Here is a 26,692-nt window from a genome sequence, read left to right on the forward strand (position 1 = left end):
AAAAATGCACTCATCCCATCCAGCCAACCATTAGCTAATGCAGTCTGGAGCCATTTGGTTGGGACTGTCATGTACACAACTGTCCACAAAAAAGCTAAGTTTCTTCTAAAGGTCCTTTCACATCAACGTTTTTCAATGTATTGAACTTTAAGTGACAAGCAACTGATAGCATTCAAACGATTTCTATTTCCTTTCAAAGCGCAGCTGATGACCGGACAATTAGCAAAGTCTTCTTTATGTGAGTGGTTGTACTGCAAATCTAAATGAGAGGGAAGACAGATCGATGCTATGCACATCTTGATATGCACAAATTATTTAAAAAATGGCATCATGATAGATATTATTCACAATATAAACTGTATGTGACACTATCTGCAATGCTACTCGTGAAAACTGAATAAAACATGCCATAAAATGACAAACGACATTGAAAGTAACACAGTTAGCCTATTTGAATTGTACGCTCTGGTTCCGGCATGTCTTGATTTTGAAACAATCTGAATCGTATACAGTGCTATTTAAATATAGGTGACTTGACTTGAATTTTTTAACAATTTGCTGCAGATGAGTGATTAAAAACAGCTTTAAAAAATAAATATTAGCATGGCCGATGAACTCAGAGTCTTGCTACAATACTTTTCTCACTTTTGTCTGTCGTACAGCTGTATGGCCTGATCTGAGGTCGAAACGTTCAGGTTTTGGTCACAGAGTTAAGAGGTCCTGGATCAGGATGAACACAGATGTTTCCCCTGCAGCTTAAAAGAGTGTGATGTTAATATATGAGAAATACAAACATTAGCTCATGTTTCCAAGGGAATTTCATATTTCTACAGGGAGGCAAAAAGCAGAATGAAGGCATTGATATCTGAACAGCTGCATAATGTCCTAGAGCAGAAACGAATAAACAAAACAAAAAGAAACAGATGATATCTGCAGGAAATTATCACCAGCTGTCTACACAAAACGCACTTCTGAGAAATCAAGAAACTTTCAATTCAAAAGGAACAAAGGATAAAACTTCTTAAAGGACTTTGATTTAAAGTAAGTGGTGTTTTAAACACTAGAAATGAGTTACCATTCAGTGTTACTAAGCTGATATAATCACCTACATTTTATATAGTGAATAAATGATATATTTCGATAGATATACAAAATGTTGGGTTTTTTTCACATTATTTTCTTTAAATGTGTAATAAACTGCAGATTAATAAATTACTGGAAAGTGTATTTCAAAATATTTCAAAACCTTAAGCTGATTATTATTTTTTTAATCTTGTTTTTCCAAAAAGACAATCACTTGTATGTTATATAGCAAATAAATGAATACGATTGAATAGTGCACAAGATGATATCAACAATAATGCTTTCTGTGGTCTGAAACACATTTACTTAAAGGGGGCATATGATGTGATATCAAGTTTTCCTTTCTCTTTTGAGTGTTACTAGCTGTTCGTGAATAGATAAGATCCCTAAATTTGCAAAGACTAAAGTCTCGAACCCAAAGAGATATTCTTTATAAAAGTTAAGACTCGCCCACACCCCACTAAACCGACTCATTTAAACACACCCCCTATGTCTACGTCACTGTGTGAGAAGATTTGCATACCGCCGCTCAAAATGATATTTTAAGCAACATCATATGACCCCTTTAACGTGGTTACTCATTTAGCATATTTATTCAAAGTAAAGCTATGTGCACAAGGACTTTTCAGCTAATCGGGTTTCCCTCAAGAGGCAAGCTTTGAAAAATAACAGGCTGCTTATTAAACAAAAGATGAAGACTGTACAATGGAAGATATTTTACATTTATGAATTTGTCTGAGAATTATGCTGCGGGGCTGAACTGAAGACCGAGAACTGACCGTTTCTTGGGCCCCCGAGTTCAAGTCTCTCTCTGGACTCGAGTTTCTGTTTCTCTGAATCCTAACTCAATCTTCAAAGAAAGACAAAACAACATACTCCAGCTGCAACTGTGTATTTCTTATCCATGCTTTCAGATCAAAAACAAAACATCGAGCAGCGAGCCAGAGGCCCCTGGGTACAAAACGACGTGTCAGTTCAGCGGAGCGGCTGCATCCATAATCTCTCCCAACCATCAATACAGTTCCCCGAGTGGTTTTGATGGAGATCCCCCCGCCAGATTGAGGAGAATGGAGTCTTATCGGTGTAAACAGACAGGCCCGAGGTAAGGAAAAACAGGAAAATGAGTCGCTCAAATGTTTGGGCTTATCCGAGCCTGACATCTCCAATTCTTCAAATCTATGGAAAATCAACTTTTACCTTTAAGTCAATTTGACTTCACACTCGTTCTTCACAATCGCGTCTGGACCACTGGAGAACGAGACGCTGCCTCTGATTGAGAAATAATTTGAAGGCAGATGTCTATGTTCACTTCAACCTGCCAAATTTCTCTTTGATTGGATTGCGTGTCTGAATGTGAGAGCGCATGTCTTTCAGCTGATGTTCCTTAAGCGAACGGCCCCGTGGATGCTCATTATTTAACATAACAGCCTTGATGTGTCTCCATTTGCTTCTCACAGCCAACAGGTTTCTCTCGCTGACAACTAGTTGCACATTCACACGGCTTCAAACACATGCAGAGTGACTCATAGGAAAGAAAACATACAAAAGAAACCTCAGTTGTTCTCCGTGTCGGAGAGGAGTTAAACTGGAGAGAAAATGAATGAATTTTCTGTGAAAGTCAGAGATCTTAATACGAACTCAAACATTTCGTACAAACAAAGTAGCGCATGTCAGATACAGTATACAGTAATGTCTGTTATGACATGTAAAGACAAAATTACGAGAGTTTAAAGTACTAACTTTGGTGTACTGAAATTTTATCCACTCAACAGCGCTCAAAATGCAAGCGGGAAACGCAAGTGTGGTCACATTTTTTACATTTCAGTTCTGACTGTTACTGGTACTTTTGACAACCCAAATTTTTAAATCATGCAGTCTTTTTTCTCATAAGGAAGTTCTGGAGAAACATCTGAAACAACGTGATACTTAACTAGTTCTCTTGAGTGATAAAAGAGCCACATCCTCCGGCCTCACCTATAACGATTCATGTAAAGTGTTTTATTATATTCAGCAACTGTAACTTTCTGATATACAGGCAGAGCGTTCAGCCGGACTCTGACAGCATCAATCCATCTGCACTCGCAGCATGACTTCAGCTGTCAAATAATAACAGTGACGAACGGGCTTTTATCATATTTGACGAGATTAATACCAGCACATGGAAAGAAAAAAAGAAAATAACAATTTTTTTGCATCTGCTGCATGTTTTGTATGAGTGGGTGATATTACACAGCCATTAAATCTCTCCTCCTGCGCTGATATGGTTCCTCTCGGGCCCCAATGAAGACATCAGTAAACATATTTGTGTCCTTACACCTTTCAGCTGCTTTAGAATTCATAATTCATAACTGTACAGAATTGATCGCTTCCTTCAGGAGTATTCAGATGGGATGTGTAAGGTGCCCAAAATATATACTATTACTGTAAAAAATTCAGCAGGGACGGGTCGGGATGGTCAGCAGGTTCAATTTAGAGATGTGTTGATGCCATGCAGTGCTTTACCATGCTTGCTAACAATCTGACATTAACTCTGAGATATTACTTTCCTATACTGATTTCCTGTAAAGCACAGGCATAAAAATAAATACTTTTATGATAATTACTGTCGGACTTCAAATTAGAGTCCGATGGTTTGGAAAGTTATTTAGCCGGTCAGTAACATGATTGCAGGGCTGTATTCTGAGGTGAAAGAGAAAGAAAGAAAAAACATAAAAATAAAAAACCTATTGACAATAAAAGGCATTAAAAAACATACTAAATAAAAAACAACTAACAAATGACAAGGAAAAAACACCATACTAATGATTAAAAACACTACAAATTTCTAAAAAATCCACAAAATCTGGAGAAAAACAATGACACTAAAAACAAATTGCAAAAACCATAAAAAAGAAAAAGAAACACCATTAAAGAACCTAAAGTAGTTTATACGTCTTGTGTGATATACTTGTCAGTAAATGCTAAATGAGGCACGCAACTTTGTGGAAGTGGTAATTAATACATTTAAAATAAAGATTAGAATTAGATGTAAAGAATACATGCTATCATCGCCAATAAATCCAGAATAATGCCACAGTACTTATTTTTCACAAATTCAGGCTCTTTCCAAATAGTGAAGAAAGGCCTTGTATACCAGAAGGGCATGGACACAGATGTTTCCACTGGGCCCAACAAGGTGCACGAGAAAAAGAAACATTCATGTGTCCTTTGAAATTTGGTATTTCAGAGGGGCAGAATGCAAAATGATGTTCTGATAACGGAAGCTGAGCAGCTGGATAAAGTCTTATCGAGCAGAAACAAATAAACAAACAGAGGAAAAGAAGGTGATAACGGATGATATCTGCAGGAAATTATCAAGACGAACACTGACTATCTGAAACAACACACTTGCAAGAAAATGAGCAACCTTTCATTTAAAAGGACGAGGAAAAAGTGTCATTGTAAAGGTCTTTAAGTAACTGGTGTTTCAAACATTAAAAGTAAGCGCCAAATTATTTAAAAAAAAATGCAAAAAAGGAAGCATCTTTAAAAATACTTGAGTGAAGAAATCGTCATCTAAGCAGTATTTTTTTTTCTTTAATATATATATTAGCAAAATCTTTAAGTAAATGTATGTTTTAAGGTCGTTTATATATATAAAATCAGAAAACACCACAAATGTTGATTTGAAAAAAGATTTTCTGCAGTGTTTACTATAAGCTCGTTTGTCTGCCAAAGCCTTCTTTCTTATAAAAAAAAAAAATTTGAAATCCGGGTTCATTGTAGAGTTTGAAATTTGATTGGAAAGCAGACCATGAGGAATCAAACATGATCCATGGTGAAAGCCTCTTGCAAAGTTCATTCACATGCTGGTAGGACTGTAAGGCAGCGTTTGGCTTGAACTGAAGGGGCTTAGGCCCGCCGAGGGTGGAGGCTATGCAAACAAGAACGTGGTGCAGGGTAATCGGAACAGGAAGGAAGAATTCATTACCTTTACCGTCAAGTCTTGTTAGGATGACTTCACAACTCATTTGCGTGTGCAGCCTTTTGGAGACGGCGCATTGCAGAAGCAAAGTTTCAGCAGGACGACGGTGGTGTTGGGTGGGGGGGGGGGGTTGCAGGAAGCGGGCAGCATCTGCAGCTCAAGAAAAGTATTTTTGCCAAACAGATGGCTCGTCAGGGAGGTAAAGCAGGAGGTCTCAAAGGAAAGCTTGTGCACTTCCAGCTCCCACAACACATTGCACTTCCAATGCCCTAAACACTCGAGGGAATAAAGCCACTGTCAAATCCAAAATTTCATTTGTCAGGACAGCGAGTCAGAGAACGTCCTCGAAGTCCACCTTCTGCACCAATAATGTTTTCTTTTCCATCGAAATGCCACATTCATCCACTTCACCCTTTTTTTCTGACACTTGCAGGACTCTGGGGACCAATCGGGCTACCAGGGGACAACCGGAGGGCCGGGTATCTGCTCAGGTGGTAGACAATACATCCCCATGATGGTTCTAAAATTGGGACATACCTCGGCGGGCTACTGCCAAGAAAGTGTTTGGTAGGAGTAAGAACATCAGACATGAAATAACAAGTGAAAGGTGGAATCTGTAGGGATGAAGTTTAGAAGTAACACATGAAAGAAGTGAGAGACACTGAGCAAGCACTTTAAATAACATCTAAGGCTTTCCTTGGCTCAGGTGGGATCTTGTGCATTATGACTTCATCAGCAGCTGTGATCACATGACCGGGCAGTGAGAGCAGGTGCAGTGCACTGAACCTGTGCGTGAAGTGCTCATCATCTTAATCAGCCGAGTGTAGTCCACAGAACATATCGATCATTCGGCCTCATTCTTTCAACACCTCTCATACTCTTAAAGGAGCAGTTCACACCAAAATACGTTAAAAGTTATTTTATTGTTTACTTCACACGGTTTTATTCCAAATGTGTGTGACTGACTGTTTCCACAAAGCACAAAGATACATTTAAAATGGACAAGATAGTCTTTTCTATACAATTAAAATGAATGGGCAACAAAAATGACAGAAAAAGACCATTATAAAAATAATAAAAAAAATAATAACAGCAACCCAGTAAGTTATATTCATCAAACTCATCTGAAGTTTTTTTTATAATTTTATGTGTTACAGACAAAAATGTAAGATAATATTAGAGAAAATTACCCATTTACAGTCCCATTTTTGTCATTGCTGAGCTTGACCCCATTTGCTTTTATTTTAATCACATTAAATACTTGCATAAAAACAATAAAACATTTGTTAACTGAAAAATAAAAATGAACATAACTAGAACTAAAACTTAACTCCTACTAACTAAAAATAAAAAGCTACCAATTCATTTTAGATTTATACATAGTGTAATAAAAAACTAAACTTTTAAAACCTGTACCCAATAAACAAGAAAATGCTACTAGATTACAATTAATTATTACATTATAATACGTATATATATATATATATATACCCTGAAAAAAAAGTCGAGTAACAAACTAAATTCAGAAGGCAAATTAAAAATAAAATAGTAAAAAAATATAAATACAATTAAACAGTAAATAAATAAAAAATTGTGTTAAAACTATAATAACCCTGGTAAAAACGGTACAGTAAAATATCACAAAAGTAGTCCAACAGTCTACTTTTATAGTATGGAAAAGAGCAGTGAGAGCATTCTGCTAAACATCATCATTTGTTTTTCACAGAAGAAAGTAAGCCATACAGATATTTTGTTTGTAGGTAAATTATTCCTTTAACTCAGCAATAGGCCAAGCAGTATATTTACCCAAAAAGTCCATGAGCAAACAGGAACATGAGTGTCTGTTAGATTCCAGATACACCACGTGCGCGAGTGTGTGTTTATGCACCCCGAGGCCTTATTGTGTTTTACCAAAGTAACATACAGTTAAGGAACAAGCTCTTATTGAAGGATACGTGCGATATGTGTGTGAGCTGATTTTAGTTAGTGTTTGGGAACATGTCCTGATGGTTGCAGGAGAGCGAAGAATGCTGGAGATCAGGCAGCTGGGTGCAGCATGTGGCCATTGCTACAGGGGAGCTTGGAGGAAAGTGTGTGTGTACTTCATGTCTGAGCATCTCCAACAGCTTGCCCCTTGACGAAACTGACATTTCTCTCACTTTCTCCATCTTTCCTGCCATGGCTCGTCTCACTGTGAGTGGAACGCTGGATTGGTGGGGCTCTGAGAAGCTCCCGGAGCCGACCGCTGTGCTCCTGCTGCTGTCAGAGCTCATTATGCAAGCGCTGGTATGCTTTGGCCCTCAGAGAATGTCCACTACTGCCGCTGGCCTCACTGGTGCTATTGGATGTTTGACAACACTGCGAATCGCAGGTCAAGATAAGCCAAATTGGACCAGACACCTCGGTGAACAACGCAGTAGTAGTAAGTGTAATAAAAGCTTCAAAACCTAGTGTATTCACTGGTGAGAAAACTTTATAGCACAGTGAGTAAAAGTGTTACAATACCAGGAAGGGAGATCAGGTTGTTGATGTTTGTCTGCCATTCTCGCTCTGTCTGCACAGCGTACATGACCGAGGTATGCAATTTAACATGCAGGTAGGAAAGCCAATCATTATATTTGGACCGAACATTTTGATTGGACTAACATTTCTTGGTCCTATGCCTTCCACGGAAGCATGTTAATACATATAAATACATTTAGACCACTTAGCTTAATGACTGCAATCAGGATGTGAAGAGACTTTCAACCAGCATAACAGAAAATGTTTCTGAAGACAATCACCTATTGAACCTTTAAGACACAGGTTTATCCATTGCATGGCACTACTAATAAAATATTGCTAATTAACTCCAGAGATAGCCATGCTATGCTCATCGGCTTAATAATTACCATGCTAAATGCTTCTTTAGCAAACCGTAAATCCTGTGTCTGAACCCACACACACACACAGTCCTGTAATCTACCTCTTCAAACCCTCAAATTATAGTCAAACACGAGCGCTAGCCATGCACAAAGTTAAAGGTTAGGTTTGAAAATAGGTTTGTTGCCAACTTCAAAGAGCTCATGTGAGCAGCTGTCGGCTGAAGATGGCTTTCTAATGGAAAAATAGACACCTTCAACCCAAGACCTCAAATGGCAGCGCGGCAGTGTGTCATGAAAGAGACTCATGGCTGTTTACGCTTGCCTTCATTAACTGTCTGCAGGGGGTAAATGCTGACATGCTAGCAGAGACGCACATTTTTCCTCACAGCGATCGTTATAACACTTAGAAATGGCTAGATTTCCCACAACAGAAAATCACTCCATCATTTTTGCTAATGATTATGGTTCTAGCCTTGCCAATGGGTTATTAACTGTTATTTGGCAAAGGGGTTTCTTGATTTTGTTGATTATACAATTATGAGAACATATTGTTGAGGAAAATATGATGAGTAAAAAAGTAAATGTTAATGTTTTCAGAAGAATTATAAAAGTCTCTTTTTTAGACTTTTCCTGCATGTTACATGACACGGTAATTTGAATGATTCATTTTATTCAATTCATAAGAATAAGTCACTGAATCATTCATTCAACTGATTGAGACAAACGACTATGAGTCAGTCAACGAGTTGTATAATCATTAAAACAAGGATAATTAATACAATTTCCCAAAAGCTGTTAACACTTCAATACTCAAAATACAATTTTTTCCCCAAAATTTGTTTTAATTAGATGGCATTTAAGTCTGAGTAAATTGGATAAAAAATTACATACAATGAAAAATTGACAAAGTTTAACTCACTAATCCATTCCAGAACAAAACATGTGACTTCCTTTATGAGTGAACCATTCACTCAAATGATTCAATTAAGTGCACTAGTTAATTTAAGAACAGAAGAAGTTAAGAGAGAGCAAACTTATCAGTCACCAAACCAACTCATTCAAACAAACTAATTCATTCAAAAAAACTGATTCATTCAAACAAAATAAGTGACCGTCTTAAAGAGTGAGACATAAATTTGTTCACTCAATCCAATTGATTCATTTAAATTCACTGATTCATTCAGCAACAAAACAACCATACATAAGGAAGCCAAAGAATCATTAACTTAATCGATTCGTTCATACACTGATTAAAAGACAAAATCTCTGTACTCCACTAATGCTGTTACCGGCAAAATATGGTCTAAAAATGATGCTTAACTGTAACTCGTATATTGAACTGGTGTATAATACCCTAAAAAGTCTGCAAAACATGGAAAATGATTGCAAATGTTGCTTACAGGAAGAAAAAAAAAATTAACATAATTCAGAAAATTCTGAATTAAAAGAATGTGATCAAAATTGTGAATACTACTATACTTAAAAAAAAAAGTGTAAAAAAATTTGTCCGGCAGCTCAAACAAACTAATAAAATGTTTTGACAGCGTCGCTTTGAGGATATTAACCTACAAATTAATTATTTTGTGACAAATGCCAAATGCCACCCTAAAAGAAAGTCTTGCCACCCCTGCTGCCACCCCAGTTGGCAGCAACGAATTAAAAGTTATGGCCAATTTGAAAATTTACGAGCGCGAATCTCCAATGTGTGACTGCAGTGAATGCTGCAGCAAGAGAAGATGCCAGAGCGGCAAGAGACTGATTTGTTTGAAAAAAAAAAAAAAAAAAAGTGTGCGCGAAGCGAGGGAAGCAGGAGTCGCGAGGAGAGACAGTAGGAAAGAGGGAAAAATTGATTATCTATCTATCAAGAAATTAACATGGAACTTGCTGTATTAAAGCAGATCGTCTAGGAATTCGGCCATTATTGAAGCAATAAATCAAAAGTAGGCTGTACATTTAATCAAATATCGATATGGACTAGTGTCTCTAAATATAAGAGGTGTTGTTATACACGTCTCTGGTAATGAGTGCTCAATGTGTGCTCTACTACACACACACACACACACACACACACACACACACACTGAAGCACGCGCGGTGTTTTCAGCTTTTCACTATATTGACACATGATGTAGGCTACACATGTGCATTATTATTATTATTGTAAGCTAAACAGTATGCTTCCCCTCTCACACATCTGCCACTCATCACCTGTGTCTTAACCTTAATGTCTTTCCTGTGATAATGCCCATTACTTCTATCACACTTCTATCACCTATTAAGTGAGATCACATTGTATGGTCACTTATTCCTTATGAACTGTTTCAAATGCAAGACATTGATTGCATGAGATTAAGTTTGTAAATGGCAGCCTGTGCCCTTTTGTAGCATGTATACATACTATTTATCATCAAACTGTGATAACTGACTAAATTCAGTATACAGGTGCTGGTCATATAATTAGAATATGATCAAAAAGTTGATATCACTAATTCCATTCAAATAGTGAAACTTGAATATTATATTAATTCATTACACACAGACTGATATATTTCATGTTTATTTCATATTTAATGTTTATTTCCTTTAATTTTGATGTTTATAACTGACAACTAAGGAAAATCCCAAATCTCAGAAAATTTGAATATTGTGAAAAGGTTCAATATTGAAGATAACTGGTGCCACACTCTAATCAGCTAATTAACTCAAAACACCTGCAAAGCCTTTAAATGGTCTCTCAGTATAGTTCTGTAGGATACACAATCATGGGGAAGACTGCTGACTTGACAGTTGTCCAAAGACGATCATTGACACCTTGCACAAGGAGGGCAAGACACAAAAGGTCATTGCAAAAGAAGCTGGCTGTTCACAGAGCTCTGTGTCCAAGCACATTAATAGAGAGGTGAAGGTAAGGAAAAGATGTGGTAGAAAAAAAGTGTACAAGCAATAGGGATAACCGCACCCTGGAGAGGATTGTGAAACAAAACCCATTCAAAAATGTGTGGGAGATTCACAAAGAGTGGACTGCAGCTGGAGTCAGTGCTTCAAGAACCACTACGCACAGACGTATGCAAGACATGGATTTCAGCTGTCGCATTCCTTGTGTCAAGCCACTCTTGAACAACAGACAGCGTCAGAAGCGTCTCACTTCAAAAAGGACTGGACTGCACAGTTATGGAGTGGACCACAGTTATGTTCTCTGATGAAAGTAAATTTTGCATTTCCTTTGGATATCAGGGTCCCAGAGTCTGGAGGAAGAGAGGAGAGGCACACAATCCATGTTGCTTGAGGTCCAGTATAGAGTTTCCACAGTTAGTGATGGTTTGGGGTGCCATGTCATCTGCTGATGTAGGTCCACTGTGTTTTCTGAGGTCCAAGTTCATAACACCCGTATACCAGGAAGTTTTAGAGCACTTCATGCTTGCTGCTGCTGACCAATTTTATGGAGATGCAGATTTTATTTTCCAACAGGACTTGGCACCTGCACACAGTGCCAAAGCTACCAGTTCCTGGTTTAAGGGCCATGGTATCCCTGTTCTTATTTGGCCAGCAAACTCGCCTGACCTTAACTTGTGAAGAGGAAGATGTGATATGCCAGACCCAAGAATGCAGAAGAGCTGAAGGCCACTATCAGAGCAACCTGGGCTCTCATATCACCTGAGCAGTGCCACAGACTGATCGACTCCACGCCACGCTGCATTGCTGCAGTAATTCAGGCAAAAGGAGCCCAACTAAGTATTGAGTGCTGTACATGCTCATACTTTTCATTTTTATACTTTTTAGTTGGCCAAGATTTCAAAAAATCCTTTTTTGTATTGTTCTTAAGTTATATTCTAATTTATACAGAGTTTGGGATTTTCCTTAGTTGTCAGTTATAATCATCAAAATTAAAATAAATAAACATTTGAAATCTATCAGTCTCTGTGTAAGGAATGAATATAATATACAAGTTTCACTTTTTTAAGGGAATTAGTGAAATAAGTCAACTTTTTGATGATATTATAATTATATGACCAGCACCTGTATATACGTGTGCCATATGTTGGCAGTGCCACCCCTCAAAAATTCCTGCCCCCTTCTCACCACCCTATCAATAATTTTCTAGATCCGCCCCTGTAAGAAAGAATTATGTTCTATTTACCCAAAGGTTCAATAACACACGAGACAGAGGGGACAGCTGACACTGGTCTCGCGGGAGCGTCTCTTGGAAGATTACAGCACTAGTGCTCCGAGTGGAGCTAATATTCAGCAGGCAGCCCGTTTGATTGGGTTATTTTCTGCTAACTAATGACCATTAGTCTCCGCAACTGGAAACCAGAGTCTGTGTCCGTCTCTGCAAATACCCACGGGCTGCTCAAGTAAAACAAATGACATAATCTGCTCAGTTGGGAGAACGAGAGGGGAATAAAAGGAGCATGCGGAGATTACGCAAATGATGCGCGTGAGTAGCTATAATTAGGGCCAAACCGAGTGAACGGTCAGCGGGCTCGACACCTTCAACTTTCTGAGAAGCACTCATTAATGTAGCAGTAAGCTAGTACAGCTAAGCAGGGTCACCTTCTGGAATAAATTGCTTTCCTTTAGCTTCTTATTAGCGAGTCGCTCCATCTGAGGGCGTTTTATATTCCGCTAAAGTCCCAGTCGGCACGTCAGAACACGCGCTAACAACCAATGCGGCTGCAGATTAATTCAATTCAACACAATGATTCTTGTGTTACAGCGAGGCTCATGATACACTTTCGAGGTCGTTTGTTTATATGAGCAATGAGGTGTGATTACACTTCACTGACAGCAGGGCGTAAATTTGAGAAAGAAACTCAGGGAATCTGATTTATCATTAACTGTCTGGATATATATTCATGATATCAATTTGTGTAAAACACACCTTTTGTTTGATTTGAGTAATATTTTGAATGTTTTACTTAAATGGAGTATAAATAAAAAAAGAAATAATAATAATAATTTAAAATAAATATATATAGGAATATGAATTCACACTACATGGATATATTTGTGATTTCAATCTATTGAGTGAAATGTGTTTTTGTTTGAGTAATTTTGTGCACACATTAAGTCCACCTTCAGTTTCGAACAACCTAATTTAAGTCACATTTCCACACATTTCATGATTTATTTTAATTTTATATTCTAAAAATACCAAAAATAAAAGATCAAATGAGAGATTAATTCCTACAGTCTATGCTTTTTAAAATAATGTAAACCTCAAGTACAAATTAACTTATTTAAATAAATAAACTTATTTACACAAATTGTAATATATATTTATATATAAGCTACCATTAAATGTGGGGTCAGTAAAACATTTTTGTGTTTTTATTTAATTGGAATCGTTACCAAATCAGAGTCATCAACCAGAGTGCACTACTGTTCTGGACTGACGTGTCATTCATGACTACGAATCTTCAAACGTTGCACACAAACTAGTAAAGAGCTAGCTCAGATTAGCATACTATCGACTGCAGCACTTGAGTTCCTGTCACACAGATATGTATGTGCGAGTCGTTTCTCTCCTCCAGCACTGAGGTGAATAAGAGATTTGACTTCCACTTCACAGGAATCAACATCTTCTGCACTCGTATTGGTCACATTCACAGTTTGCTCTCGAACTGAGAAGGCATTGTAAACCATGTCGAAGTAATTCACCTCCGCGCTCGCGCTCAGATGATCCTTAAATGACTGTTGGATGCATGTAAATGTGACGACTGCGTTTGGCAGATGTGACAGGAGACGGTCGGTGTTGTCAGAAAGAAACTCCGGCGGTTGTGCAGATGTAAGGAAACTGGCAGCCATTAACTGCTCTGACTGATGCCTGCGAGATAACGCATTGACGGATCTGGCGCTCGCCGAGTTCGGCAGCTCTCTGGGGAACAGTGGGACAGTAAAACACACGAGGAGGATTTTTTACTGTTTCCTATGTTTGAAAGCTCACCCTAAAAAAAGAGCGGAAATATTGTGACAAGTTGCTTATTTTAGACTTCACTTTTTCAAGTAGTTCATGGGCATGGATATTTTGCGATCACATTTCTAGATAAAACTGTCCAAAAACAACAACAACAAAAACAATCCATAATAATAAAATGTATTAATAACAATCCATAATAATAAACTTATCTAAATTTAATAATAATAAATAGTGAACAATAAAATTAAATGAATTACAAATTATTTAAAAGATTTACTATTTTAATGTTAACCATATGTATGTATGTATGTATATATATATATATATATATATATATATATATATAATAAATAATAAAACATATAAATATACCTCTACAAAAATATTCTAAAAGAAAAAGTAAATGTTAATTAATAAAAAAAGATTATCTATAACTTAAATATTATTATTATATACATACAAATAATCCTAATTTTGATTGTAATGTATGCATTTATTTATTAACATTAAAACAATCTTTAACTTTCTAAAATATACAAAACAAAATAAAAAGTTAAATGTTCTTAAAATGTATAATAATATTAATAATAATAATAAAGGGCTACTCCAAGCTTTCACATTAATTTATTATCCATAATCGTTTATTCACTTTTAACTATAGTGTACAGGATTTGAAGGATTGTGAAAAATGTTAAAACTTCCTGGAAAAGTTCAAATGTATGTCCTTTTAAACAAATCTTATGAAATGTTTGACTTGTGGTCTTTAAAATGCAATGCTTGTAAAAAGACACTCAAATTAAAAAGTTTAAAACCATCGCTCACTTGCTCTCTCTCTCTCTCTCTCTCTCTCTCTCTCTCTCTCTCTTTGTTTTTGTGGACACATACCTAGTCCATTCTCATTTCCAAACTGCATGCACACACACATATGCTTTTCCTGTTCATCTCGACTCTCTCACACACACATCCTTCACACAATTGGTCTCATGGGGCCTGGAGGATCCAGGTTTAGAAGGGTTCGGATGGCTTCCTCTCTCTGCCGCAGCCAATCAGAGTGAACTCACAGATCCCACAGTTAATTCACACGACAGACGCTTGTGCCTGCTACAGTCACACGAGGAATGAAAGAGTGACTCAAACGGTCTCTGTAGTGAACATGAGCGGCCTGTTTACTGCCTGTTTGTGAATCTAGAAATGTTAGCATGTGTGTTCTCCACACTTCCTGCTTGCATGGCACCGCAGCGTAACAGGAGTAGATTAGCCAGATGGTGCGGCTAGCCTAGCTGTCAGCACCGCTAACTGTACTGAAACACACGGCTCAGTAAAAGCAGAAAAACATGTTACACACCGATTTCTACTGGATTTCGCAGTATTACATTGACAGGGATGATTTTCAAAGACTTCACACCAAAAGTGAGAAATCAGAGAACAGTCTGCACACTAAGACCAAACAAAAATATGTGACATCCCAGCAAACATTTGGACGTTTAATGACCGGTGAAAAGATGTCCCTCTGACACATCCTGTCATGGTTGAAAAATACAGGTGCATCTCAATAAATTAGAATGTCGTGGAAAATTTCATTTATTACAGTAATTCAACTGAAATTGTGAAACTTGTGTATTAAATCAATTCAATGCACACAGACTGAAGTAGTTTAAGTCTTTGGTTCTTTTAATTGTGATGATTTTGACTCACATTTAACAAAACCCCACCAATTCAACAGCAAATTAGAATACTCCATAAGACCAATAATTTAAAAAAATATATATTTAGTGAATTGTTGGCCTTCTGGAAAGTATGTTCATTTACTTTCAATTCAGCGTGGCATAGACGTGATCAGTTTGTGGCACTGCTGAGGTGGTCTGGAAGCCCAGGTTTCTTTGACAGTGACCTTCAGCTCATCTGCATTGTTTGGTCTCTTGTTTCTCATTTTCCACTTGACAATAGCCCATAGATTTTCTCTGGGGTTCAGGTCTGGTGAGTTTGCTGGCCAGTCAAGCACACCAACACCATGGTCATTTAACCAGCTTCTGGTGCTTTTGGCAGTGTGGGCAGGTGCGGGTGTGGAAACTTAACACTGGACTTCAAGCAACTTGGGCTATGAGCTTCTCCAGCCTTCCTCCAGACTCTAGGACCTTGGTTTCCAAATGAAATGCAAAACTTGCTCTCATCTAAAAGAGGACTTTGGAGCACTGGCCAACAGTTCAGTTCTTCTTCTCCTTAAAGGGGTCATATAATGCCCATTTTCCACAAGTTGGTATGATTCTTTAGGGTCTTAATGAAAAGTCTGTAACATAGTTTGTTTAAAATTTCTCAATGTTAGTGAGAAAACACCTTTTATACCCCGTCCAAAACAGATCTTTTCAAAACAGGCTGGTTTGTGGGATTCTCCTTTAATGCTAATGAGCTCTGCTGACCCCGCCCCTTTTTTCTGATCTGCTCTCTGAGAGACTGTTTACTTTAGTCACATTCATAGTGAAACTTGCTAATTAGCACATTATTAAGAAAGGCGATTTTCACTGATTCATTTAAATACATTATGCTCACTGCTGGAGGCTGGATCATGAATGATTCGCAGGAACATAAACACATTTAAGTAGATCAAGCGCCCATTTCTTTCATTTCTCCAAACATAAGTTAATCCTCTGCGATTTCAATCGCTCAGATGTTGGGAGTAAATGACTACTGCTATTTTCATTATTACATCCAACAACAAAACACCTCAATCACTTAGGAGTCATGCTCGTCTGCATCTCGGACTGATGGCTCACTCAGGGCGGTTCTGAGGTAAGACACCAGTCCAGTCTGTGCTGAAACGCTGCCGTCAATCAAACAATTGTGGGAGGGGCCTCCGACCGTGTGACGTCATAACAGAAAAACCACTTGGTGGATTTTACATTATAGGGTGGTTGTGTACACAGACCGCCAGCACACATTTCAGTTCAAACAACTTGTAAGAGTGCATGTAGCATTATATGCCCCCTTTAAGCCAGGTAAGGTGTCTCTGACATTGTCTGTGGTTCAGCAAATTCCTCAACACGTCTGTGTGTGGTGGCTCTTGATGCCTTGACCCAAGCCTCAGTCCATTCCTTGTGAAGTTCACTCTAATTCTTGAATCCAGTTTACTTGACAATCCTCATAAGGCTGCGGTTCTCTTGGTTGGTTGTGGATCTTTTTCTTCTACACTTTTTCCTTCCACTCAACATTCTGATAACATGCTTGGATACAGCACTCTGTGAACAGCCAGCTTCTTTAGCAATGAATGTTTGTGGCTTACCCTCCTTGTGAAGGGTGTCAATGATTGTCTTCTGGACAACTGTCAGATCAGCAGTCTTCCCCATGATTGTGTAGCCTAGTGAACCAAACTGCGAGACCATTGTGAAGGCTCAGGAAACCTTTGCAGGATTTTTGAGTTGATTACCTGATTGCATGTCACCATTTTCTAATTTGTTGAGATAGTGAATTGGTGGGTTTTTGTTAAATGTGAGCCAAAATCATCACAATTAAAAGTTAAAAAAATTAAAACAAAAAAACTTAAACTACTTCAGTCTGTGTGCATTGAATTTATTTAATACACGAGTTTCACAATTTGAGTTAAATTATAGAAATAAATGAAATAAGACATTCTACTTTATTGAGATGCACCTGTATATCCAAAATGAAAATTGAACCGACATCTTTGAAATCTTCTGGCCTTCAATTGCACGTCTTTTTTGCATGTCCCTGGACGTCTAAATGTGTCGTCTTCTAGATGTCTAGTTTGTGTTAATTTAAATTATATATAAAATAATCACATAATTTCCATCAGACTAGAGACCTCTTAAAAAGGCCAGCTTCTATATATATATATATATATATATATATATATATATATATATATATATATATATATATATATATATATATATAATATATAATTAAAAAATGCTTATATTGAGTAACATTATATAGCATCAATATTATTTATATTATGTGATCTATAAAATGAAATATTTATATAAAATTAAGATTTATATCAATTTATTTGTATAAATTATTTTACACAACTTAAAATATACCGAATTAAATATATTATTATATAATATTTTAAACAAGAAAGTTTATGTAACATTATAATAGCAATATTGTTTATATTATGTACAAAATATGTAATCGATATGTATCTATATCTATCTTAAAATTGATTATAAATGAAATACAATTATAAAAAGCTTTTATAAATGAAAAAGTTAATACTGAGTAACATAAATTGTAAACAATATTGCCTGTTTGTTTCAAATGAAACCATAGATAAATAAATTGTGTCTTTGAGCAAAACTAATGCGTTTTTTCAAAAAATCAGTGTTGTTGAAAGAATCTGTTGAGTAAATTCATGATCACTTATTTTGTTCCTGAAGAACTTGTGCGAATCAGTTGAATGAATAATTTGTGGAAATGATTCACTGACTCACTTATGAAGACCAATAGAAAGAATAGAATTGATTTTGAACTGATTTTCACATCTTATCAAGGGTGAGCTTGGCTCATTCTCATATGTGTCAGTCAGCTGTCCTGTCCTCTCCAGCTCTGCACCCTCATCCATCAACATGTTTGACATGAGACGACCTCCAGCGATCAGTCTGACCAGATGCAGGCACTAAAGTCAACGATCAGTCCGGATTAGCAATGACACAAGCCAATGTACAACCTTCCCACTGGTTTATTAAGGGAAACACTTGATCTTTCTCTGACTTCTGACTAACTTGTGCTTGAGTGAAAGGTTACTATGTATAGATGCTAGGAGGTGTTCGGGGCAGGAAACTCCAGTATTAGAAAGGACAGCACATCATAAATGTTAAGGATCCATGTAATTGACATTTAGTGCTTTAAATACCACATGGGTTTTAAGCCTCCATTCCACAAATTAAGTTGGCTTTTTCAGTTGGACTTTTTAGGCAAACTTCATGCTGCAAATGCTGTTGTCATGTCTTTATAATTATAAGCACTTTCCTTAGAGCTCTGTGGATATTTCTTGTTTTAGAAAGTGAAACACTTTGTCACAGATCAGCAGTGATGAATTATGTGTGTGCGTATGAAGCGTGTTAATTTTGGCCTCAATATGATGGAAAAATCTGAGCTGAAATGGGAACTATTGAGCTGTTTGTGTCACGATCGGTGTTACAGAAAACACGGAGAGGGAACCAATTGCAGGTAAGTCATTTATTAAAGGGTAATCCAAAGGGGTAAACAGTCCAGGCAGGGTCAAAACCAGAATATCCAAATCCAACATAAACAAGACACGAAGACAAGGCAAAGCAAGGCAAGAAGCGACGGACATGAATAAACTTTCAAACATTAAACAAGGACTCCGTCACACAGACTCAGACAGACCGGGTATAAATACACAGAAGGATAATGAGGGAACAGGAGACAGGTGGGGAACAATCAATTACTAAACAGGAGGAAGGTGACCAAATAAGGGAACAGGAAGTGATAAGTAGAAAGACACCGTGAGAAAGGAGGACACCTAGTGGAAACCCAGGGAACACAACCCAGACACTGTGACAGTTTGAGCATTTGAATACAGTGAATATGATTTCTTAGGTTAGCGCTTCCTTTAAAGGTGGAAAAAAGAATGTGATAAATCACATTTCAAAGCATTATGGGAAAATCTATTCGGAAAAAGGACAAAGACTAGTGACTGTTTAATCACCAAGTCTTCATTTTCTCTAAATGGTTTGTAGTTGCATGGGGCAGAGTGCAATTAAATCCTAGACTGGGGCTAATCAAGGTCTTTGGATGTGGAAACCTCCGGCGAATTCATGCGGCGGCCTCCTTGATCAAACTTTGTTTCGCTCGATGGATGGCAAAAGAAATCGGACGTTGATGGAAACTCAAGATAGTGTTAGCAATAGAAGCTGTAACTCACAGACAAGAGCGGAGGTGGTCTCAGGAGTCATTATCTGAAGCATGGCACCGTCCGTGCACCCCCTTGATATCTGACGGGGTTCTGGAGAATGGAGCGAAGCGGCAGCGGAGCGTGAGAGCCTCAGATAAGCTGGCGACACATGCTCTGGCCGGATGATGGTAATAACTAGACATTTTATCAGGCCACCTGCCGCCTTCAGATTAAAATAGACCTGACGAACAAACGTGGTACCATGAGGGTCTTTAGAGACAAATGGAGAAAAACATGAGAAACGTTGAGATGAAGTAGATGTTATTGAAAGAAAAACAGTTTGGCTAAGGTTGCTAGCTTGCTTAATGTTTGACACGCTACAGTTAAAATCGGAGTGCAACGTGTAGGACAGAAAACGTTTAAACGTCTCAAATATTTCTCTCCTAGATAGCTGTGAGATTAAACTGAGACCAAATGGAGACTTCATCTAATTTCTAAAGAAAAAAAAAACAGCTAGTTTTAATTCATCAGACAGCTAGTCTATTTGATTGTCACGTTGTAGTCATTCTAAATCTGGCATTGACATGTCCTTGTAGGACTGATAAATCCCAAATGAGATCTGTTTAAAGTTTCACATGTTTCTCACAGTCAGCAGTGAGATTAAACTGAGACTAAACTGACACTTTATTAAAGGTCTTTCAATTTTTGAAAACAAACAAAGCTGTAAACAAAAGGTGGGGGGGTTGCACGTCTTTTCAGAATAGTCACAAAATAAAGAATGTACTAAAATGGAAAAGATTTCCTTCGTGCTTTTGAAAAGTTTAATGTTCAGATAACAACATTGTCAAAACAGGCCCTGTTTACACAGATCCACAAAAACAACTAAAAACACTAATACGCATGCAAGGCCAGTAGTTGGCGATGTCACTTTTCTTAAGAAACACAATGCGCCTTCATCAACTTTTTACAGAAACTATAACAGAACCGTAACCATACAGAAATCCAGTTCATAAATCTTAAAATACACATACACAATAGTAAATAGTAAAATTCATTTACCTAAACAGTTGTTGGATTTTCATCATGTTAAAATGTTGTTTAATATAGTTGCATTTGCTCTTTCCATTAAGTTTTATCTGTTATTAAATAAACTTCATTTAGTAAAATTCACCCCTCGGTTCAATCGCACTCATATATTAATATCAGCACAGCATCAGTTTCAGCTTCATGCATGCTCAGTATCTCCAGCTCATCAGCTTGCAGTATGTCAAACGTGTCTGAAAGAAACTGTTTTCGGTTCAGTGTACTGGTGATTTGAGAACCGCTGTACCGTTCAGTGCTACACACTTGCTCAGTGGCCGTTTCCCAATAAGCGTTCTTCAGCGATCTTGCATTCTTGTGTAATTTGACCGTTTCTAATCGGTTTGGTTGCAAAGTCAAGTCTCTGAAGTACAAGTTTCTTCTAGACAAGCAACATGAAACGGATCAAATGATGACTTTAAGACATCATTTTAAAGAAAAGAACAACAGTAATCTCATACATACTGTATCTTCTCTCAGATACCAAAGTCTGCAATTAAAAGTTAAGAGATCTCTTACATTTCTCAAGCCAAATGATCTGTTCTAACACATACTCTATGTTAAAAATTTAAACACTGGAGAAGTAAATACTTGGAAAACTAAACTTTTCAGAGTTTCCTGAGCAATGAACAAACAAGATCTGAGGGCCTCTGGAGGCAAGCACACATACTGAAAAACACTAGGGAATATTAGCCATCATCTCAGCTAACAAGTGTGTTACAAGGTAAACGAGCCGTCGTTCAGTTGAGACGCTCTACATTTGTCGCCTACTGAGCTGTCAGAACTAGATAACACTCTCGCACTCATTTCCTGTGATGTTATTGTCATCGACTGCTACGTTTCCCAGAGCGCACTGATCGGGTAAGTCAGACACTGCTATGTTGTCTAGAAGGTAATATGCTTTTATTTGTAGGGAGGTGTTAGTGCTGACGAGACCATTAGATGGTCCTGCCTCGTGGCTTTAATCACATCTGCTGTAATGTCAACCAATGTTCCTGTCTGTGTCTTGGCAATTGTGAATAAATGGGCTAATTTTATTTCGCTGTAGTGCGTTAGCAGCTATGAACTCCTTCCCAAGGGGCATGATGGAAAACAAGACGTACAGAGCAAAACAGAAAAGCATGAAGAGAGAGTTTGACATGATGTCAAGAAAACCTTTAGAATGAAGAACTGAAGATAAACGAGTTTGTCAATTAAATTCTGTCCAAACAGATATAAGCTCTTAATCAACAGTTTTCCAGCAGCTTGATTTGACAAGCCATCAGCACGCCGCCTGACAATGAGGATGGAAAATCTGAGATTAGAAACACTGGCGTTATTTCTCACAGCCGAGGTAATAACTCGCTGTCCCTCTTCCATGTATAATTACAGTAACACGTTCCACTTCCTTATTTGCAGCGCCACATAATGAGCAAATTTCTAATCGTTTGCCAAGCGGCAGATAAAAAATGCCTCCACATCTCTCGCTTTCCTTTTTTAACATCTCATTAGGACAAGTTGAGCTTAGCAGAGCAATAAAGTCAAATCTCCACCAGCTTTATGTGATAAAACCAATAAAAACTTTATATCTACCGAACAAAATGATTGATTCATAACTTTAACTTTCTCTACAGCCGCCTTAAAACCAAGATTATAAAACAGCTGTACAATGATGGAGCTGTCTAAATGACTACAGGCCTGTGGCTCTAACGTCTGTGGTCATGAAGTCATTTGAAAAACTGGTGCTGGCCCACCTGAAGGACATCACTCGTCCCTTGCTGGATCCTCTTCAGTTTGCCTACAGAGCAAACAGGTCTGTGGACGATGCAGTAAACATTGGACTGCATTATGTTCTGCAACACCTAGATAGACCGGGGACTTATGTGAGGATCCTGTTTGTGAACTTCAGCTCGGCCTTTAACACGATCATCCCAAACCTCCTCCTGCCCAAACTAACTCAGCTCTCCGTGCCCACCTCCGTCTGTCAGTGGATCAACAGCTTCCTGACAGACAGGCAGCAGCTACTGCTCTTCTCCCTGTACACCAACGATTGCACATCTAAAGACCCCTCTGTCAAGCTCCTGAAGTTTGCAGACGACACCACACTCATCGGCCTCATTCAGGACGGTGACGAGTCTGCTTACAGACAGGAGGTTAAAGAGCTGGCTGTCTGGTGCACTCTCAACAACCTGGAGCTTAACACGCTCAAAACAGTGGAGATGATCGTGGACTTCAGGAGAAACCCCCCTGCACTCCCCCCACTCACCATCATGAACAGCACTGTGACTGCAGTGGAGTCATTCAGGTTCCTGGGCACCACTATCTCTCAGGACCTGAAGTGGGACATTCACATTGACTCCATTGTGTAAAAGGCCCAGCAGAGGTTGTACTTCCTTCGCCAGCTGAGGAAGTTTAACCTGCCACAGGAGCTGCTGAAACAGTTCTACTCCACCATCAACGAATCCATGACTGACTGTTTTAACCAACACGATAGTTTTCTTGGAAACGTGTTCATATATAACGTAACGACTTCACCAGTTCGTTGTTAGGGTGTGCATTTATAAAATGAAAAGGCTTTGTCAAGTCAACATTCAAACATTTGCTGTTCCAGGTAAAAAATCCCCCTTGAAATTCAGATTGCTATAATTTGACTTCCTTGCTTTGAACATCTATTCTGCATGCTGTTTGCTACTTCAGTCAACATTTACTTTGATTTCAGAGAATCGAAATTGTAGTGAATTAGCAGGTAAAATCCAGTTTCAGTTTAACAGGGAATGGCAAACAACCCTGGTTGCTAGGGTATTATGGATGGTTGCTATGGTTGCTTCTAAGTCCATCAGGACAAACTCCACACTGACATTTAACACTTGAGGGTTTAACTGATGATTGACTTACACAAAACATCGAGGCTGAGGCATGAGCTCATTCTCAAATAACACACTATACACTTATACACAACTGTGAGTTTATGAATTTTATAAGGTTATTTTATCATCCATAATCAGGGTCTGATAGCCCCTCCCCCTCTATAACATAATTAAAGCTGCACCAGTAGAGTGTCCAATGTTCAAGTTTTCTGTTAATCCGAGTGCACTTCTTAGAATTTTCAGTGGAAGCAGTACTCATACTATTTATACTACAAAAAGACATACTTGTGGATAGTGCATACTCATGTGAACTGGGAGGCACCTACAATGGCGGCTCCTCTTCACAGGAAGTGCATGTGTCAGGTGTGTGCTTGAGTCAGTGTGTGTTTACTACTGCATTGTGAATCTCTTCAGCCTGTTGAAGTGAATCAGGTAAGAGCAGCATCCATCACGTGCAGCAGCGATGTCCCCCAAAAGCCTCAAGCTGTGCGTAAACACCGCAGCTCTCTCGCTCTCACACACACACACACACACACACACACACATGACTGTGATCAAGTCTGGCCAATTTTTCAGCATTGTTTTCCAACCTATTTCCTTCTGTGAGCTGATGCTGTTGTTATTCATTGTGATTATTGTGTGCTGTGCCTATGTCTGTTTCTCTCTTTTCCCCATCATCTGTACATGTTAGGAAGCCTGTTTTTAATGAGCCTAGCGCTGACCTGCTGGCACTTCTCTCCTCTTCATCCTCCTCTCTTGCTTTCTTTCTCACTCCTTACTCTCTGGAAGTGGATGAGTGAGCAAAGGGCAAATGAACAGAGCGAGCCAACCATGATGAGATGCTTGCTCTCTTATTGATTGACACCATTGTTATTCTAAAGGAGGAATGAAAAAAAAAATGAATGAACTAAAAAAGGATGGAAATAATGTGGGACTGTAAAAGATAAAAGCAACAGAGCACAGAAGAATTAACAAAAGAAAGTGCAAACAATTGAAAAAAGGAGAAAGAATAAAACCAAGCAAAAGAAAAACTTATTTAGAAACCGAAGTAATGAGCTAAAGAACAAACAAGACAGACAGGAAGAACTAAAAAAGAAACGAAAGAAGCAAAGTAAAACAAAGATGAAAACTAATTAAAACAAAAGGACAAATACAATGACTAAAAGAATAATTGAATGAGACAAAACTGACTAAAAGTGAAAACATTAAAGTAAAAAGAACTAAAATAGAAAAAAGGTAATTCAATGAAAGATAAAAAAAGCAAAAGCAAAAGCACAAAATCTAAAGAAATAACTAATAAGGATAAGACCAAGAAAGAAAGAAAATGAAAAGAACTAAGAAAGAATGAGAAAGATAAAAGAAAGGAAAAATAAAGAAATTAAATGAGAAAAAGACCAAAAGAAAAGCAATAACAGGAAATCAACAACAACAAAAATACAGACTAAAAGAACAAATGAAAGGATGAATGAAAAATAATGAATGAAAGTAACAAGGATGAATGAACAGAACAACAAGTGAAAGTAAATAGTGAAAGTGACAAATGATAAAAGAACAAACACATTTGTAATTTGAAACATCTTCAAATGCAACATTTGTGGCGCGAGACTCTTAAAATAGCGTCAAGCATCAAAAGCATCAGTGTGACGCGTTCAGAGCAGCATGTGATGTGTGTGTGCTTGTGTGTGTTTGTGTGTGTGTGTGTGTGTGCTGACTGATGTCTCTCTCTCTGTTTCTCACACACTTGCTCACTGCTGCAGCAAACGCTGTTATGAACGCTGATGAGTGAACTCATCCGTCTTCTGAAGGACAGCTGGGGCGACGGAGCAATTAGCGTTATTAGCCGCGCTGGCCTTCCCTGAACCACAGCAGCGAGGCTTTCCTCTCCACACCACATTCATCAATATATGCTTAACACACGTTTTATTTTAGTATTATTGATATACAGTTATAGTTTCGGTTTATATTTTGAATCCAATTTTAGTTATATTATATTTTCTGTTTTAATTTTAATTTTAATGATGACGTTTTAGTAGTTTTGTCTTTTTTATGTCTATATAGTTTGTGTTGTGTTGTGTTATGTTAATTTATGTTATGTTGTGTTATGTTACGTTATGTTATGTTGTTATGTTATGTTGTTATGTTATGTTACGTTATGTTGTTATGTTATGTTTTGTTATGTTATGTTACATTATGTTGTTATGTTATGTTACGTTATGTTGTTATGTTATGTTGTTGTTATGTTGTGTTATGTTGTTATGTTATGTTGTTAATTTATTTTATTTTATGTTATGTTATGTTGTTATGTTATGTTATGTTATGATATGTTGTTAAGTTATGTTATGTTGTTATGTTATGTTATGTTGTTAAGTTATGTTATGTTGTTATTTTATGTTATGTTATGTTATGTTACGTTACGTTACGTTACGTTATGTTATGTTATGTTGTTAAGTTATGTTATGTTGTTATTTTATGTTACGTTACGTTATTTATGTTATGTTATGTTATGTTATGTTGTTAATTTATGTTATGTTTAGTTATGTTATGTTATGTTGTTAAGTTATGTTGTTAAGTTATGTTATGTTGTTAAGTTATGTTATGTTAAGTTATGTTATGTTAAGTTATGTTATGTTGTTAAGTTATGTTATGTTGTTATGTTATGTTAAGTTATGTTATGTTGCTAAGTTGTTATGTTATGTTATGTTATGTTATGTTGTTATGTTATGTTGTTATGTTATGTTATGTTGTTATGTTATGTTAAGTTATGTTATGTTGTTATGTTATGTTGTTATGTTATGTTATGTTGTTATGTTATGTTGTTATGTTATGTTGTTATGTTATGTTATGTTATGTTATGTTATGTTAAGTTATGTGATGTTGTTATGTTATGTTATGTTATGTTATGTTATGTTATGTTATGTTGTTATGTTATGTTATGTTATGTTATGTTACGTTATGTTGTTACGTTACGTTATGTTACGTTGTTATGTTATGTTGTTATGTTACGTTACGTTATGTTATGTTACATTATGTTGTTATGTTATATTATGTTACCTTATG

At 37.3% G+C, this 26,692-nt stretch overlaps 1 protein-coding gene and 1 long non-coding RNA gene across 2 annotated transcripts in view; one reads left to right on the plus strand and one right to left on the minus strand.

Annotated features, from left to right (window-relative positions):
- Nucleotides 1-26,692, minus strand: part of LOC132131480 (acid-sensing ion channel 1B) — a 149,777-nt gene that overhangs the window by 56,732 nt on the left and 66,353 nt on the right. The window lies entirely within an intron of this gene.
- LOC132131847 (uncharacterized) lies at nucleotides 2,004-25,600 on the plus strand. Its single transcript, XR_009428958.1, has 3 exons — nucleotides 2,004-2,185; nucleotides 5,481-5,614; nucleotides 25,393-25,600. It is a non-coding gene; the product is annotated as an uncharacterized LOC132131847 (long non-coding RNA).

This window comes from Carassius carassius, chromosome 48 (genome assembly GCF_963082965.1).
Source record: "Carassius carassius chromosome 48, fCarCar2.1, whole genome shotgun sequence".
In the NCBI taxonomy this organism is placed as follows: domain Eukaryota; kingdom Metazoa; phylum Chordata; class Actinopteri; order Cypriniformes; family Cyprinidae; genus Carassius; species Carassius carassius.